Below are 16,245 nucleotides of genomic sequence, written 5' to 3' on the forward strand. Positions count from 1 at the left end.
CTAAAACAAGGAGAAGCTCAAATTACACTCTCATGCATGAATTTTCATGAAAATTTATGAAAATTGCCTAAAAATAGGTTAAAGTTAAAACTCAAGAGTTTTATGCAATGTGGACATGCACACAAATGTGAAAAGATATTTATGACACGTCCCAATGGTCCGCGGCCTCAAAATGACCCCAATGCAAAATATAACCTCTCTATGGCCAAAAATGCCTAAAAATGCAATGAATGGAACTAAAATGAAAAACCTATAATGAAATGGTGTTTGGCCCTTGGCCACACCTCATACATGATCATAGAAGCCTTATGAAAGAAACAGAATGAAATTCCCACACCCGATGCAAAAGTTATGAAACAATGACTTCACATTTCTCAATATTTTCATAATAAACCTTGAAAACAAAAGTGCATGGTATACAAGATACATGTCATTGGCCTTCGGCCTCATCTTATACATGTCAAATACATTAAAACGAGTGTACTTATGTACACTTTACATATACGAATCAAAGAATACAAATTTAGACAAATAAGACTAAAAAATGGCATTTCATGCCAACTTTTACAAGAATTGAAACCTTCAAGGCTACAAATCATCCAAGCAATATGAGAATCTCGAACCTTGATTCCTGTACCTGAAAAATATCCCCACTACGCGGGTGAGTAACATAAAGCTACTCGTAGGAGATGAGCATGCATGGACCTAGCATTTTACAATTACATCACCTTAAGTTGAAACATATTAACGGGGCTCATGCCACCTAACGTCTATGTCAAAGTGAGACTTAGGGATCATCCTAAGCTACTCATGCAATTAAAATGAACAACAACATATAATATACATGCTCACAAGTACACTAAACTATAACGACCCAAATCCTTATGGATCCAGATCATTAAACGGGTCCTTACCCGACCCAGAATCGTCCAATGGTAATACGGTTCTTTCATGTTAAATTCAATTATCTTGGTCCAAAAAGGGCAATATGGTAATTTGCTACAATTCAAGTAGTTTGAGATTCAAAGGGTATAATAGTCATTACTTGTTTCACGTAATAAAATAAGGTTCGGGACAATATAGTCTTTTCGGTGGTAAAAATATAATTAATGCATTTTATTGGGTCATAAAATAATTATTCGCAACATTAATTTGGTGCTAGAGAGTAATTAGGAAAGCTAAATAAAAAAAATTATACGTAGAACAAGAACCGGTCGACGTATATACGCTTTACGTCAGCTGGTTTGGGTTATGAACAGAGGACAAACCCACTGCCGAGATACCGGTTGATGTGTGGGAAGTTACACGTCGACTGGTTTGGAACGTGCACAGTGAAAAACTTACTGTCAGGATACCGGTCGACGTGTGGCAAGCTATATTTCGACTGGTTCACACAACTCGATCGACGTATGGAATTTTACGTCAACTGGTTTGGGTCATCCTCACTCACACTCACCGACTTCCACCAACTTTGAAAGCCAATCACCCACACCACTACACTCACGTACATACGTAAATACATTTCAACATCCACAATAACAACAACTACAATGTTAACATAATTTACCACACGTTACCAAAATACACTAAAGGATTAAATGATGGTAAAACTTAATTACATTACCCCACCGGCCATGTACATGCTAAAATCCAAATATTTTACATGTTGCAAAAGTAATACATCCTAAGTCAACATCTTTACAAAATAAGTTCAAGCTCTACAAAAATACATCCAAAATACTTCCTTAGTGCTCTCAAGCATGAGGTGGATTATCATCCGCCAACCCCTTGCCGTAACCTGAAAAAATTTAAATATGGTGGGGTGAGCAATTTGCTCAGTAATTGGTGCCTAAGACGCACCTCTTGAGTCCCCGTGAATCCAAAACAAAGAATGGAACCATGGAAATCGGGGTCATACAATGTCGGGAAATTACAACGTGGTTTTAAATCTCAACATAATAATATGATGCAATAGGGATGCAATGCATGCCGATGTCGCTCCCTATTTTTCACATTTAAAATCATCACTTTCAAACTGTTAATATAACTCGCCCTTTGGTGACCCCGCAGCGACACGAGAGAAGGATTGGCTAGTGTCCCTGACCCTTGGTACCCCCGCGGCGTCATTATGGGGCCTAGCTAGCTCAATCACGCTATGGCGACTCCCTAGTTCCCTCTAGGCTATATTAACACTCCGGCCCTTTAGTACCCCCACGGCGACTGGGTTTTCTCAAAACCGATTCAAAACAAGTTTCTCTCGAAAATCCCCTTTTTACTTTATCCAAAACATTACCCATCATGAAACCCAATGAATTACATGCAGATCTCATACTTTTAATGCTTTAACAATAAGGGATTTTCAGATAACAAAATGAAGTATGCTTTCATCTATCATTCATAGCATATAAACAACATAATAAGCATAGAAATTTATCATAAAAGCCTGTTTTCCACATAATACATTTAATACATGTCCTCACATAACCACATATACACAATTAAATTATTTTAAACTACAATTAGCACAAATAAGCATGTTAAGACACAATTCAAATAATTTAACTCACAAAAGTGCAAGAATATGCGGATTAGGAAGCCCCTACCTCAAGTTTGTGCAAAACCCTCAAAATGGTTTCCAAATTTCGAAATCCCTATGGAGGCCCAAAGCTGAAATTGTTAGTACTCACGCATAGAGCTCGTCGTGCTCTCCGTTTTGATTCAAACGGCACTTAAAAATTCCAAGTAGAGAGAGAGGAATCAAAGATCAAAGCTTGACACAAAATAGAGAAGAAAAAGCAAGGAACAAGAGAAAGAGTGGGAAACTTATGGGAGAGAGAGGTAAGAGACCAAAAATGTGGTCTTTAGAAAATGAATGGGATAGTGGTGGGTCCCGCCACCACTTTTATTTTTCTCTTTTTCTCTTTGCTTAATTTACACCATAAGAATACATGTAACACACCATCATAGAAATGATACATAGCTCACATAATTCAAAATGTAGGAAACGCAAATGGACTCAGCTAAAATCGCGTACGAAAAACGTGAAAAGACAAAAATGCCCTCACGGCGATGAAATTTTTAGAAAATTGAAAAATGCTGAAAATCAGAAACATTGCATCAATCGTATTAGAACATGATACACGACGTACAAGCATATATGTTCAAGTACTCTAAATCATCTTAAACAAGAAAAGCAATATCCGACATATGTACACAAGTATTCGATATACATATAGAGTACTCATAAATCAAGTATACAAACATGAGTATACTAAGCTAAACAATTACGCACAAGACAAGTATACATGGTACAAGTATACTAAGATAAACAAATACGCACAAGACAAGAATACATGGCACAAGTATACTAAAATGAAACATGGGGCAATTATACAGGTTCAAGTATACTAAATAGGATTCAAATACCCAAAGTAAGCATCAATTCTCAAGCTATAAGTAATCCATGTTTAACAACTTGAAATTAAATGCGAAATCAAATAGTGGAGAGACTAGGATCCTTGGTTGCAGACCAATCGAGTTATTTCGGGTTACTAGCCCGCAATGTAGTACCTAGTGCGCACGTGTATAAGTTATTTCGGGTAATTACGACCCACAAGGTACTACCTACTGCGTACTTCTTATGACTTAGGAAACTCACGAATCCATACTAGGGCCAAACCCTAGCCATCTAATGAACATGATCCTTACAAGCCTCCAAAAACAATAAGTTCAAAACTTATGCAAAATCAATAAGTTAAACCAAACTTATAGATCTCAAATAATGTCTAAGAATGAATTTACATGCACATGTAAGGTTGAATCCACATAAACCATGTCCTAGAGTTCAAGTCTACGATGGCATCCACAATGTCGAATCTTCAGTGGGCGACTCGTTACACGCTATGACAATTTCATTTCAATATTAAATGCAATCTCATCCAAACGATCCCTAATTCAAATAGGTTAAACAACATGGTATGGTCACTACACAAACGAACTCAAAAACTAATTTGCATCATTTAGACAACAAAATAGAGTTTAATTAAAACATGGTAATTAAATCTCTAGATTTTCTAAAACAACCCAAATGGCCTCAAATGGATATATATACAAGTGAACAAGCCCAAGTCACTACCATTATCAAGTTAAAACTTAATCAAACTAGTGGAACCATTAATTTGATTTTTAATTAATTCGTTGACTTCAAAATCTATAGATTTCTAAACTTATCCAAATGCTCTCAATTTAACATAGGTTAGAGAACATGCCAAGGCCTATTTTAATCTCATATTACAGGTTGATTTCATGCTTGTTTCAACTTTGTGAATTAAACTTTCATAAAAGATAAATATTAAATAAGTTTTGCAATTCTTATTCAAATGCTCCAAATTTAATATATGTTACTCAATATATCAAGGGTCTAGCATGCCACAATTCAATTCTAAGGCACATACATCCATTAGAATTAAATTCTATACAAGAAAATAATTAAATTAAATTCTAGGATTTATACAAGCATGCATACAAGTTGTATAAGTTCATAAAACAATCAATACAACACATATATAATCCTAATACACCCCCTACCTTAATTTGAGATGAAAATCTCAAAAGCCACCAAAATGAAACCGCTCCGAATCCGACGAAACTCCTAGGTTTTGTCGGGGACAACACGATCTACATGAACCCCCAAGAAGCCCCATCAAAATCACAACTTGACTTCAAACCTAAACTTAAGAAACGGTCAGAAATGAATTCTAATAAAGGAGAAAGGTAGAGCACGTCGAGGAGAACGATAAACATTAAGGCCGAAGAGTTTTCACTAAGGAAATCAAGTAGAGGAGAAGAAAGAATGAAGGCAGCCCCTTGGGCTCCCATGGCTGCCGGCCAAGAGGGTGATGAAGATGATAGAAATTTGACTTTTTGACTTAAGACCACCTATTTATAGAAAATCTCAAAAAGTGCCCCAAAAGGGTCCCGCCGGGTCCGGAAAAGTGGATTTTGAGCAAACGCGCTCAAATGACAAAACTCTGTGAACGAAAAAGATTCTAAATGAGAAAATATGAATAATGGACGAAACAGCGTCGAAAATTGAGTCCCGAGTAGAGAGATATGCCCAAACAAGTTCGGCGGCAACCGGGTCCAAAAACCTTGAAACTGGAGAAAAATGACCAGAAGGAAATTCTATGAGTACACGACTCAACGAAATGTGAAAATGAATCCCATACGAGGATCCCAGCTTAAAACAAGGCATTTAGCAATAACTTTCATTAATTGCACAATGACCCCTCCAAAAAGTGAAAACTATACACAATTGCCCCAGAATGAAAATATCTTCCATAAATATTTTCTTAAAAACCCCTGAAATAAAATATCTTTAAAAGATATTTATGAAAAATACCCTAATAAGAGAAAAAGATTCTGAAAAACTGTGCATCCATACCCCTATGGACACCGGGAGCAAATAGAGTACTTTTCTACAAAAGTAAAGATACGTATTTCGTGGAAACCACTTAGGATGAAGATACGTGAAGTCAAAAACCAACTCCGAATACAAAGAGTGAGGTTATGCCAACCAATTGACAAACGAGGAAAAGATAAAATAGGAAAAATAACAAAACAGGGAAAATGATGAAAAGTGAATAGTGTCGAAAAACGAAAAATATGGAAATGACTCGGTCCTCAAAGGAAGTTGTCAATCCAAATAAAAGAGTCTCAGAAACCATTTCCGAGCACTCAAGATGACACTAAGCAAGGAGAAACTGAACTCAGAAGGGAAATTTCAACGAAAAAAATTCATCCGTAAAATTCTAAGGAAAAAGAAAAGGAAAAAAATAACCGGGTCATTACAGTGAATGCCGCTGGCGCATTAATTAAGCCAAAAAGCATAACAAAGAACTCATAATGTCCATATCGTGTACGAAACGCTGTCTTCGGGATATCCTCACTGCAAGAAATTCGAGTTTTAGGGACAGTCGAAACTGTCCCTAAAAGCTCGAAATCTGTCCCTAAAAGTCAAATTGGTCCGTGACTAAAAGTAGCATGCCAAAAGAGCTTTAGGGACAGTCAAAATTGACTGTGACAAATACTTTTATCTTTTAGGGATGGTCAAACTGTCCCAAATAACATCGTCTCTAAAAATTTTTAGGGACGGTATAGATTGTCCCCAATACCTATACTATTAGGGATAGTTTTGGTGACTGTCCCCAATATCTATTGTATTCGGGACGGATAGACCTTCCCTAATACATTATTTTTAAATTATAATTATTGTATTAGGGACGGATGGACTGTCCCTAATAAATTTATTATTACTATTATTATTATTGTATTAGGGACGGATAGACTGTCCCTAATACATGATCTTTTTAATTATAATTATTGTATTAGGGATGAGTAGACTATCCCTAATACATTAATACATATATATATATATATATATATATATATATATATATATATATATATATATATATATATATATTGTATGCTTGATTTGTGGATTTAACCATTCTGGATACATGCAAGACATAAAACAAAATAAACCCACAATATATATATATTCAAGATCCATAAAATCACCAGTTTTCTAAATAAAAACTAAATCCATGTCCGAATCCACGGCAATATACCTTCCTTATGCATAGTTGGTTTTACACTATCTCAACATCATTTATGGTTGGACTCGTATCATCTGAATTTTGAGAATTTTGTGCAGCCTTTTCTTTCATTGCATCCTGCAAAATATTTAAGTTCGCTATCAAATTGAAAGAATATGGCATAGGAATAAATCACGTGCAAGCTAGAATATTAATCTTAATAGAAAGAAAAAAAAAATGCTTATTGAAATGCTTATTTTCAAAATGGAATGATGAGTTTGGACACTGCAATGACAAATGACAACTGATATTAATTGTAAGCACTTGTTAATTGAAAGCAATCTACTTTAAGGAAACATTTTGAATACTTTACACATATTCAAGATCTGATATTAGAAACTAGAAACAAAAATGTCCTAATCTCAACATTTCATCATTCTCCCCTTTTAAAGAAATTCATAATACAAACCAGACCTTTAAATTTATAAAATATCTCACTTGCACAACAAAAAGTTTAACACAGCTTCTTTCTACAAATAGGTGGGTTTGCAAACTCACCCTCTCTGCATTATAAATCTTAAATGATGTAAATATACAACAAATCCTTATATATAGTAATAACATGAACTAAACAAATGAACATATAATAGAGCTATTAGATGCCAATAAATGATATCAACAGGTATTATTTAAAGAAACTTCCGCAACCAATTTGGGTTTCGTAGAAAAAACAAAGTTATTATTTCGCATATTCAAAGGTAGGAATTCTAATTTATGGGGCTGTAATAGAATGATATTAGATGGGTATTTCATAATTTTGAGATATTGAAATATTCTGAAATTTAGTGAAGGACAAAAAAGTAGATTATCCCCCTTATAACACTAATAAGTACTAGTAAATGTGAAATTTAATGAAACACCTACCCAGAGATACTCAATAGATATGAAATTTAGTGAACAAAGTTTGCTCCTCGCAAACCTAACTTATAGTGACTTAAAGCAAATGGGTATTAAAAGTTAATATATATACATATGTATATATACATATATGATCTTTTGTATTGTGAAGGAGCTGAAAGGATGGAAAGAGTAAATAGGGATGAAGAAACATATAAAATGTTGAGCACACTTGGGTCAAGGCCACCAAACTGTGAGCACAAGTGTGTAAATTGTGTACCTTTTTGTTAGTTATTGAATTTTCAAATAATTTGGTACTACCTAATTAGGATCAATACGTTGAATGTATTTGAAGGCCAAGTGATTGTTTAGGTATCAATCATGTTAACTAGGATGCACTTTGACAGCTTGGAATCACAAAACCATATCCGACCCATGCATTATTTCATCCTGCAATTGACATATAAGTCTTATAATTGAGAATTGAGATACAAATTAAAGAGAAAAAGACTTGTACCAGAAAATAGTAAAGGCTAAACTGATCACATTAAGAAAAAGATATTTTAATGAGTTTGAGGGGAAGTATCTTAATAAAACAATGCTCAAACTTAGTTTTTTTAATGAATTTTTGTCGCGAGTTTACAAATTCTCTCCGTGTCTCTTTCTCCCTCTTTGTTTTTGTTATTCTCAGTCTCTCTAGCCTATCTCTTTCAATCTAACTTTTCACTCCCCTGACCTTCTAGCCTGACCTCATCTTCTTATTCACATCCCCTTCTTTCATTCTAGTTCTATATCAGTTTGGTATAACCACACTTTCTGTCCTACATCACAAACCCATTAGCATTTGTTTACCGCAATTTTTATTTCAAATAGTATATATGTTATTCCTATCACTATTTATTCTTTCAATTAATTTAAATCTTATTTCTTGTTTAGAACTAGTTTTATGATAAAATTACAAGTTACTACAAGAGACTTATTTGAAACAAGTTAATCCTAGATGTGATGCAACTGTGTACAATTCAAAAACAACATAATAAATAAAGTCCCACTAGAATAACAAGGCTATGAATATAGGTATCAAATTATACCATCTCATGGAATAATTTTTTTGAAAATAAAGGCCAACTAAAATTGGATCTTTAGTTAAACCTGGTCCTGCTACATTTTAGTTCGGGAAAGTATCCATTAAATATATTTTTTATTTTCTATCCAGCTTTTCTTCCTCAGATAAGGGGAGAAAGAGGAAGAAACTCAAGAATATAAAGGAAGAATTATCAATTATCTGATCTTGATGTTCAGGGGCTGTCTATGCTTCTAGATTACGGGTATAACTGAAAGTTAAATTGAGATTCTCATTGGGAAGTCCACACCTCCATTGATTATGTGAAGTAATGGGTATTATGGATAAACATCAAACATGAAACTTGCACCATGTTGGCGTGCTTTCTTAATAAAATGAATTTGAAGGAATTATATATAGAAAAATGTTGTTCTCAAGAGTTTTTCTAAGCCATATCCATATTCCTCCCACCACTTGTATAATAGTGAAGGAACATAAATAACATTTTAAACTATGGAAATAATGCCTATTTTATGTACATTATCCAATTATTAGTCATTTCTTGGATTTTCCCTTTTTATTTACTATTTCTGGTTGATTGAAGATTTGGTAACCAATTATCTCTATAGTTAATACAATGTGCAAATATCTAAAAGGAAATAGTAGGGTTAAAGAATTCAATAATTACTGGTTTTTTTAAAAAAAAAGCTCTCTCGTATTACAAAGAATTAGCTCAACCATTACACTAGATATTATTACTGCTGCTAGTGTACGAATATTATATACATTACACTTATTAATGCTCATTTTAGGGTATCAGTCATATATCACCTGACAATGAACTCCAAAATTTTTGCCTCACAAAAGGGTGAAAAAAAAAAAAGTAAAAAAATGAAACATTATTCCTAAATGGTCCATTGATGCAGGTTTTGTCTAAAAAGGTAAAAGCAAATCAATACTTTTTAAATAAAAAATATAAAAAAATATCTCATATAGCACAACAATAAAAAAAAATATAACATCTTGGAGCAAAAAAAAAAAAAAAAAAAAACCAGCACCACCATACATCTGGAAAATAAATAGCAGAAGATAGGGCGGATCAAAGAACCATGGCACATACCAAGAACAGATGCCAACAGAAGCAGAACAACAGAACCAATCTGATACGAAGACACCCATTCCACATGAACCAAAATAATGACCCTGCAAGTGGAATGAGCCAAATCCCTTGTTTCATCAGGAAAAAAAATTAAATTAAACTATATAAAAATGAGACCTGTAATTATATCACAGAAATACATAATGGGACTAAAGTGGTTATGTATCAAAATCTTTTAAATCCTTCTAACCATTAATTTCAGTAACAAAACATATAAGGATCTTTCAATTATAAACTAGTTTTGTTACAAGATCCATATCTGTTAACTGGAAATGTCAGGACATAATAAAGGCCATTTAACCATCTCAGTCACACTTTTTTTAGCATGCTCCAGACCAGCTAGAGAATGGACAGGCAAAAAAAAAAAAAAAAAAATGATTAAAACAAAATGTCCAAATACATAAACTTACTACGAAGGAGGGGGACTTTGTAATCCCTTTTGTTTTTGGTTGTTAAATACTCAAAGCCATCTTCTAGAAATATTAAAAATAATTAAAAAAAATCACCTGTCACTGTCTAATTTGACTATTCTTGATTTGAGGTGAGGGGAAACATGTTCACAAAACTTTACAAACTTATTTCAAATCCAAAATTATAAAACAAATCTTGTGAAGGTTCATGACAGCGTTCTTTTGTAATATCAAGTTAGAAAACTGAATATTATTTAGGCATCTAACTATTTCTGCAAGCAAAATAATTTTTCCAAAAAAAAAGAAAAAAAAAAATGAGGTAGATATTTCATTCATCTCAGTTTTTTTGATTAGTCATGATAATTAGATCATACTGGAAATTTTATTAATGGTAATCAATCTCCACACAACATAATCCGATGACAGTGGAAGATTAGTATCCCTTGGGTATATTTCTATGTTTGATGATTGTAATGTATTGAAAAATAAAAAAATAAAAAAATAAATGTGGAAATGGTTTTAAGAAGTAGATAATATACCAATTTTGCTCGGGCAGTTTGTAATATGGTTTATACTTGTACATAATTAAGAGAATTCATGCTAGTAAGATTGCAAATAGGACCAGTCAGTTTATTATTGGACAAGTACCTGAAAGTGGATAATTAAAAGGCTCTATTGGTAAACAAAAAAAAGAAAATGCATTCCTAAAAAACAAGTATAGAGGCTTAAGTTGATGAGTTTTTTCTTGTCTACTTACAGCTCACTGAAATGCTAGAGGTTGTTAAAGACTCAAGTATGCAAAAATGTAGGAACAGCAACACCTTAAAGACTCAAATGTATAAATCTTGTAACTGTACAATTCAATGAAACTTACAAGTGCATTAGCTCCATGTTTAAGCTAAAAAGCTGGGAAGGGGTTTCACCAGAAAGCTGATTTATTCCAAAATGACTGTAAATAAAAGATGAAGCTTAGGTAAGAAAAACAAATTAAAGTAAGAAAAAAAAAAAAAAAAAAAAAAAAGAAAGAAAGAAAGAAAGAAAGAAAAAAGATGATGATGAAGTAAGTTGGACCCATTAAATTCGAATTTCACACAATTATAATTCCAAACTAAAATTTATTTTGTGCAGCCAAAAACCCCTTAATAGACTTCAAAGGCCAAAAGTATTTCACCCAGTTCTTGTAAGTGTTATAAATCTGTCCAAATCAGTTTATATTCTAGCAATTGTCCATGAAACAAACGAACTAGAAAAACAGCAACTTTTGTAGTGTAGACTTCTCAAGAAAGTTGAAACCAAATCTAGTCAAAGAAGCATTCACTACAAACAACACAATATATATATTGTTTATGATTTCTACCCACTAGAAAACAACTGCTTCACCCACAAAATAGAAAATATGAAAAAGAAAAAAAATACAGGAACTGAACAATTTGGTTCCTTGTGCTTGAAATTTGCAGAATATATATATATATATATATATATATATATATATATATATTATAACATTATCTTTCCTTGCAGTGTTTAGTATTCTGAAAGCTGCCATCATTTTAGCTCATTCTACACTCATGGAATTTAGAAGTTCACGTCTTAAGCTGGGCCCATTAACGGGCACAGGTCGGCCTAAAGCTTGGTCGGATCAGCAACTATGTTTAGATCAACAACAATAATTAGATACACATTATTAGTCTAAACTCATTAACAGTCAGTGAACACATTAATGATTTATCAATTCAAATTTCTCTCTACTACTGAAATTAACATTTCAAAGATGCTGACAATCCTATCACTAGATTTAGAAAAAGACTTATATATCTGTAAAAGTTTTATCTACTACTACAAAATCAGACTTCCAACACCAGCAAAAAAAAAAAAAAAAAAGGCAAGACAGAGAAGAGAGGATTTAAAGTAAGTGTTACAGATATCCATGCTTGCTTGGCATTCATTTTGAGTGGCCAAGAGCAGTAGAAAGTTGAAGGTTTAGCTTATATATGGGTGTCGACATCTCCGGTCAAGAACAACAAACCAACCCACAACAGTTGAAAACTGATTTTGAAGTCTGGGATGCTATTTAGATTTCATATGTTAATCTAATATATATATAAATAAATAATAAACATGCGTTAAAATGAAAAATAAATGTCTAGAATTATTCTACAAAATATCCTCAATATTATCCTACAAAATATCGCATTTACACATATCTCAAATTTCTCAGCTTCATATTCTATTGCTATCTTTCCAATCAAATACTGGTTCTTTCAATATTTATTATTGAAGTTACTCTTCGATCCTAAAGCTAAGAAACAAAGCAAAGTACTAGTAAAATGAAAAACAAGAACACTATATAAATATCTAGTACACAAATCCATTTCACTTTACATTCCATGGTGTTAATAGGAGGAGGCAGATAGTGTTGAAGATTAATGCAATCCCATTGTATTTGAGGAGTCAATTTTACATGTGTACACCAACTAATTAATTCATCAATGTCAAAAGAAGAACAAACATATTTATAAATACATAACTCAGAGTTTAATTTGATATATAAGATTACAAATTTAACTGAATCAGTGCATTCCGTGTCTCAAAAAGCTTACTTATTACATACACTAAACAATGAACATTGGGCTTTGCTATCCAGAAGACATACAGACTCTTATCAACTGGTTTAATTTGATTGCATTACTCTTTAAGCAACAAAATATTTAGTCGTTGCTAAAATCAAAAGAGATTATTGTGTTTCTTAAATTCCAATCAGATGGAAATAGTGGTTTTTATCTTCATTTGTAACCTGATTTATCATGGAAAAGAATTTAATATTTATGCTTTTAGTTGGTATGCTATATTAAAATTATATATACATTTGAAAATCAGGAGATAGAGCTACTATATCCATATGATCAATGAAAGACCTTTATACATAGTATTTAAGCCCGAGTCTTAGAAAATGGCTTAGGAAGAAACACAGGCTGCCATGGCTTTCAATTCATCACCTCCTTCAAAAACTTTCACAGAACAATCCTAAGCCCCATGTTGTACATCTACCACATCCAATCTTAGTTTCAAAATTTTCACCCCCTTAAAAACCTGGGGAACACCAGGGACTGACCCACAAAATTATGTGAGGGTGTAACTATTTACCATGAATTTAAACCCGAATTTATTTTACTACCCTGAACAATCTACATTACAAAACCAATCAAGCAAACAAGCAAGCATATACCAAATTATACAAGAAAGTTAATAACCCAGTAAGGCTAGCGCATCCTCTAGCTAAAGAAGTAGAAAATTAAACAAATAAAAGGCTTTAAGAAAACATTACACATGGAGTTTTATACATCCACTGAAAATTTTCAGAATCAATCATAACTTCCGACCAAGTATAGAGAGATTCATATTAGAAAAAAATGAAATGTTAAAATTTCATGTTTGCAAACTTGAATTCATACATTTACTACCATTAGCCATAAGCAACAAAGAATTGCTTCTATAAATGTGACTTTTTTTTCCTAAATTGAACACAATACAACAAACAAAATAGAAATAGAACCCAGAATTCAAATTCTGTCAAAGTGATTTCTCAGTGTAACAAGGACATAACGAGTTTTTTAACAAGCACATAACAAGTCAAACTCGTTATATCTCAAACCTGTATTTCCCACAGCGATTCAGACTCAGACCATAAGCTGACTCCAGATTTGTAATTTACCCCTTCGATTGTTAGGCCTTTTGCAATTTCGAAACCCTACAACATGTATTTGTATAAAAAAAAAAAACTATGGTGAGGATCATTAAACCAAATGGGTTATATGAATGTCAAATTTAAGATGAGGGTGCGCTCAAATCGAAGAAAGAGGCATAATCCCTAACATTGTAAAAAAATAAAAATGTTGTACCTCATGATTAAGAGTGGTTGTTGGAACGATTAGGTTATTCGGCCTTTACTGCTGGAAGAAGGTGAAAGAGTCTCTGTCTTCCGCGATGGTGGAAAAGGGTGGAAGAGCTAGCCTCTGTCTTTTGCGAGGGTGGAAGAGGCGTGACGGTAGAAGAGGTGTGAGGGTAGAAGAGGCGTGAGGGCTTAAGGCGGGTTGAGAACTGAAGTGGTCTAAAGATCAACTTTAGGTATGATATTATAATTTTGGATCTAATGATATATTAAACGATATACTTTGATGTATTTTGTAAAATAAAATGATTAAATATATTATAATTTTGATCGCGCCAAACAAGGAATGAAACACCAAGTTTTGTCGTATAATTTTTTGTGGAATTAGGGACGGGCTTTTTAAAGTTTTAGGTACAGGTGTAAAGACCGTGCCAAAAAAGAAGGCTTTAGGAACAGTTAAGAAGGCTTTAGGGATAGTTTTATAGATTGTGCCAAAAAATAAGGTTTTAGGGACAGTTTTGTAGACTGTACCTAAAAAAGAAGGTTTTAGGGACAGTTTTTAAGACTGTCCCTAAAGGACTATCACTAAAACCTAAATTTCTTGTAGTGCCTCATCCCTAACTCGTAACTGATAATAGCCTGACCTCAGGTCAATCTTCGAGAAATAACTGGCTCCCCTCAACTGGTCAAACAAATCATCTATCCTTGGCAAATGATACTTGTTCTTTATGGTGACATGATTCAACTTTCGGTAATTAATGCACAACCTTAAAGAACCATATTTCTTCTTAGCAAACAAGACCAGAAATAAACGTTTGAGTCTAATCAACTTCATTGCTCACCATCTATGGAGCAAAGCGAGAGAGTAAGGTGAATTTGTTCTCGTATTCTATCACTGACATATTGCGTTAGATAAGGCCATTAAACTGGTCCCTTAGTTCCCGCCTCTTGGTAATCGGGAAATACTTCTCGTAGAATAACTCCTTGAACATATCCCAACTCATCTCCTCAATCTTATGCCGATTTGTGACTGACTTCCACCAAAGCTTATCATCTTTAGAAAACTTGTAAGTGACTAGGATGATTCTCACATAATCATTCGTCACATCCATAGAAGTCAAATGGGTTTCTACTTGATCCATGTAGTCGTCCGCTACCATTGGATCTGCACCACCCTTAAACATCACTGGCATCAACTTAGAAAATCCTGAAATCAACTTGAGACGTTTCTGTGCTGGCATCTCCTCTACCTGAACTACCGGTTGTGGTACCAGTTGCGGAAAAGTAGCAATTGTAGCCCTCAAGGCACTCTGCAACAAACGGTTCAATGCTAGTTTTGCCAACCCTTTACCCTCTTAAACGGGTGCTTCAACATTATCCTTCCTAGTAGAGACACCTCTAAGGGGAACCAAGTCCCTAAGAAGTGTGTCCTCTTCAACCCGTTCTGCGGGATTGGAGCTAGAGCTCTCGCCAATATCTCCTGTTGTTGGCATATTGCCAACTTTCCTTGGTTCCTTACGCGGTGGCACCATACTATAAAATAAGAAAACGGTTCAATCTCATGACACTAAGGTCCACCGTGGACGACTCAACACGAAATAACGCCATACTAACACTTAGTATGCGAAGCTATGCAATAAACACCTTAACATAAACATGTAAGCACGTAAGTAAATAAACAGTTAAACATGCTTCTTCAAATATCAAAACATGTAGCAAATAATCATATGAACAATATGAACAACTTCCCATGCAACTCCAAGTAAGCCTCTACCCTTCCTCCTAATGGTTTTCGAACCATCTTTCTGATACCAATTTGTAACGACCTGAACCCGTTGGTCCGAATCGTCAATTAGGTCCTTAATCGAACCTGGGGTTAACCATGGACAACATCATAATTTCCTACGTCAATATGTGACATATGAGTCAGTTTAAGGTCTAAAATAATCCCAAGGACATAGTGATATAGAGGGAGCAATTGTACAGGTCCAAAAGGGAAGGGTTAGCTGGCTGATGGCCTTGGGTCTGCCGGCTGACAGGGCAGGTTCGGTCGGCTGACCTACATTGTCGGCTGGCTGAAATGGTTTTGAAGTATGCATGCTCTCGGGGCTTTCCAAAATAGCCTGTTGATCGGCTGGTGAAGGGGGTTCGGTCGGCTAAACTTGGGGTTTTGGTCGGCTGATGGTGAGGATCAGCTGGCCGAAATAAGACTTCCTGAGATTCAACTC

At 34.1% G+C, this 16,245-nt stretch overlaps 1 long non-coding RNA gene across 3 annotated transcripts; it reads right to left on the reverse strand.

Annotated features, from left to right (window-relative positions):
- Positions 1–370: 370 nt before the first annotated feature.
- On the reverse strand, positions 371–14,259 carry LOC132278990 (uncharacterized). Of its 3 annotated transcripts, XR_009471191.1 has the most exons (7): positions 14,028–14,259; positions 13,781–13,876; positions 11,003–11,077; positions 9,680–9,762; positions 6,633–6,737; positions 2,604–2,651; positions 644–1,798 (listed from the first exon to the last, which is right to left on the reverse strand). It is a non-coding gene; the product is annotated as an uncharacterized LOC132278990 (long non-coding RNA). The 3 variants fall into 3 exon arrangements; XR_009471192.1 differs by lacking the exons at positions 644–1,798; positions 2,604–2,651 and adding an exon at positions 371–637 and having other exon boundaries at positions 14,028–14,258; XR_009471190.1 differs by lacking the exon at positions 2,604–2,651 and having other exon boundaries at positions 14,028–14,257.
- Between the last annotated feature and the right edge of the window lie 1,986 nt (positions 14,260–16,245).

The sequence above is a fragment of the Cornus florida genome, unplaced genomic scaffold, assembly GCF_030987335.1.
Source record: "Cornus florida cultivar Cherokee Brave unplaced genomic scaffold, ASM3098733v1 CherokeeBrave_3.0.0_Hap2_Chr10, whole genome shotgun sequence".
NCBI lineage: Eukaryota > Viridiplantae > Streptophyta > Magnoliopsida > Cornales > Cornaceae > Cornus > Cornus florida.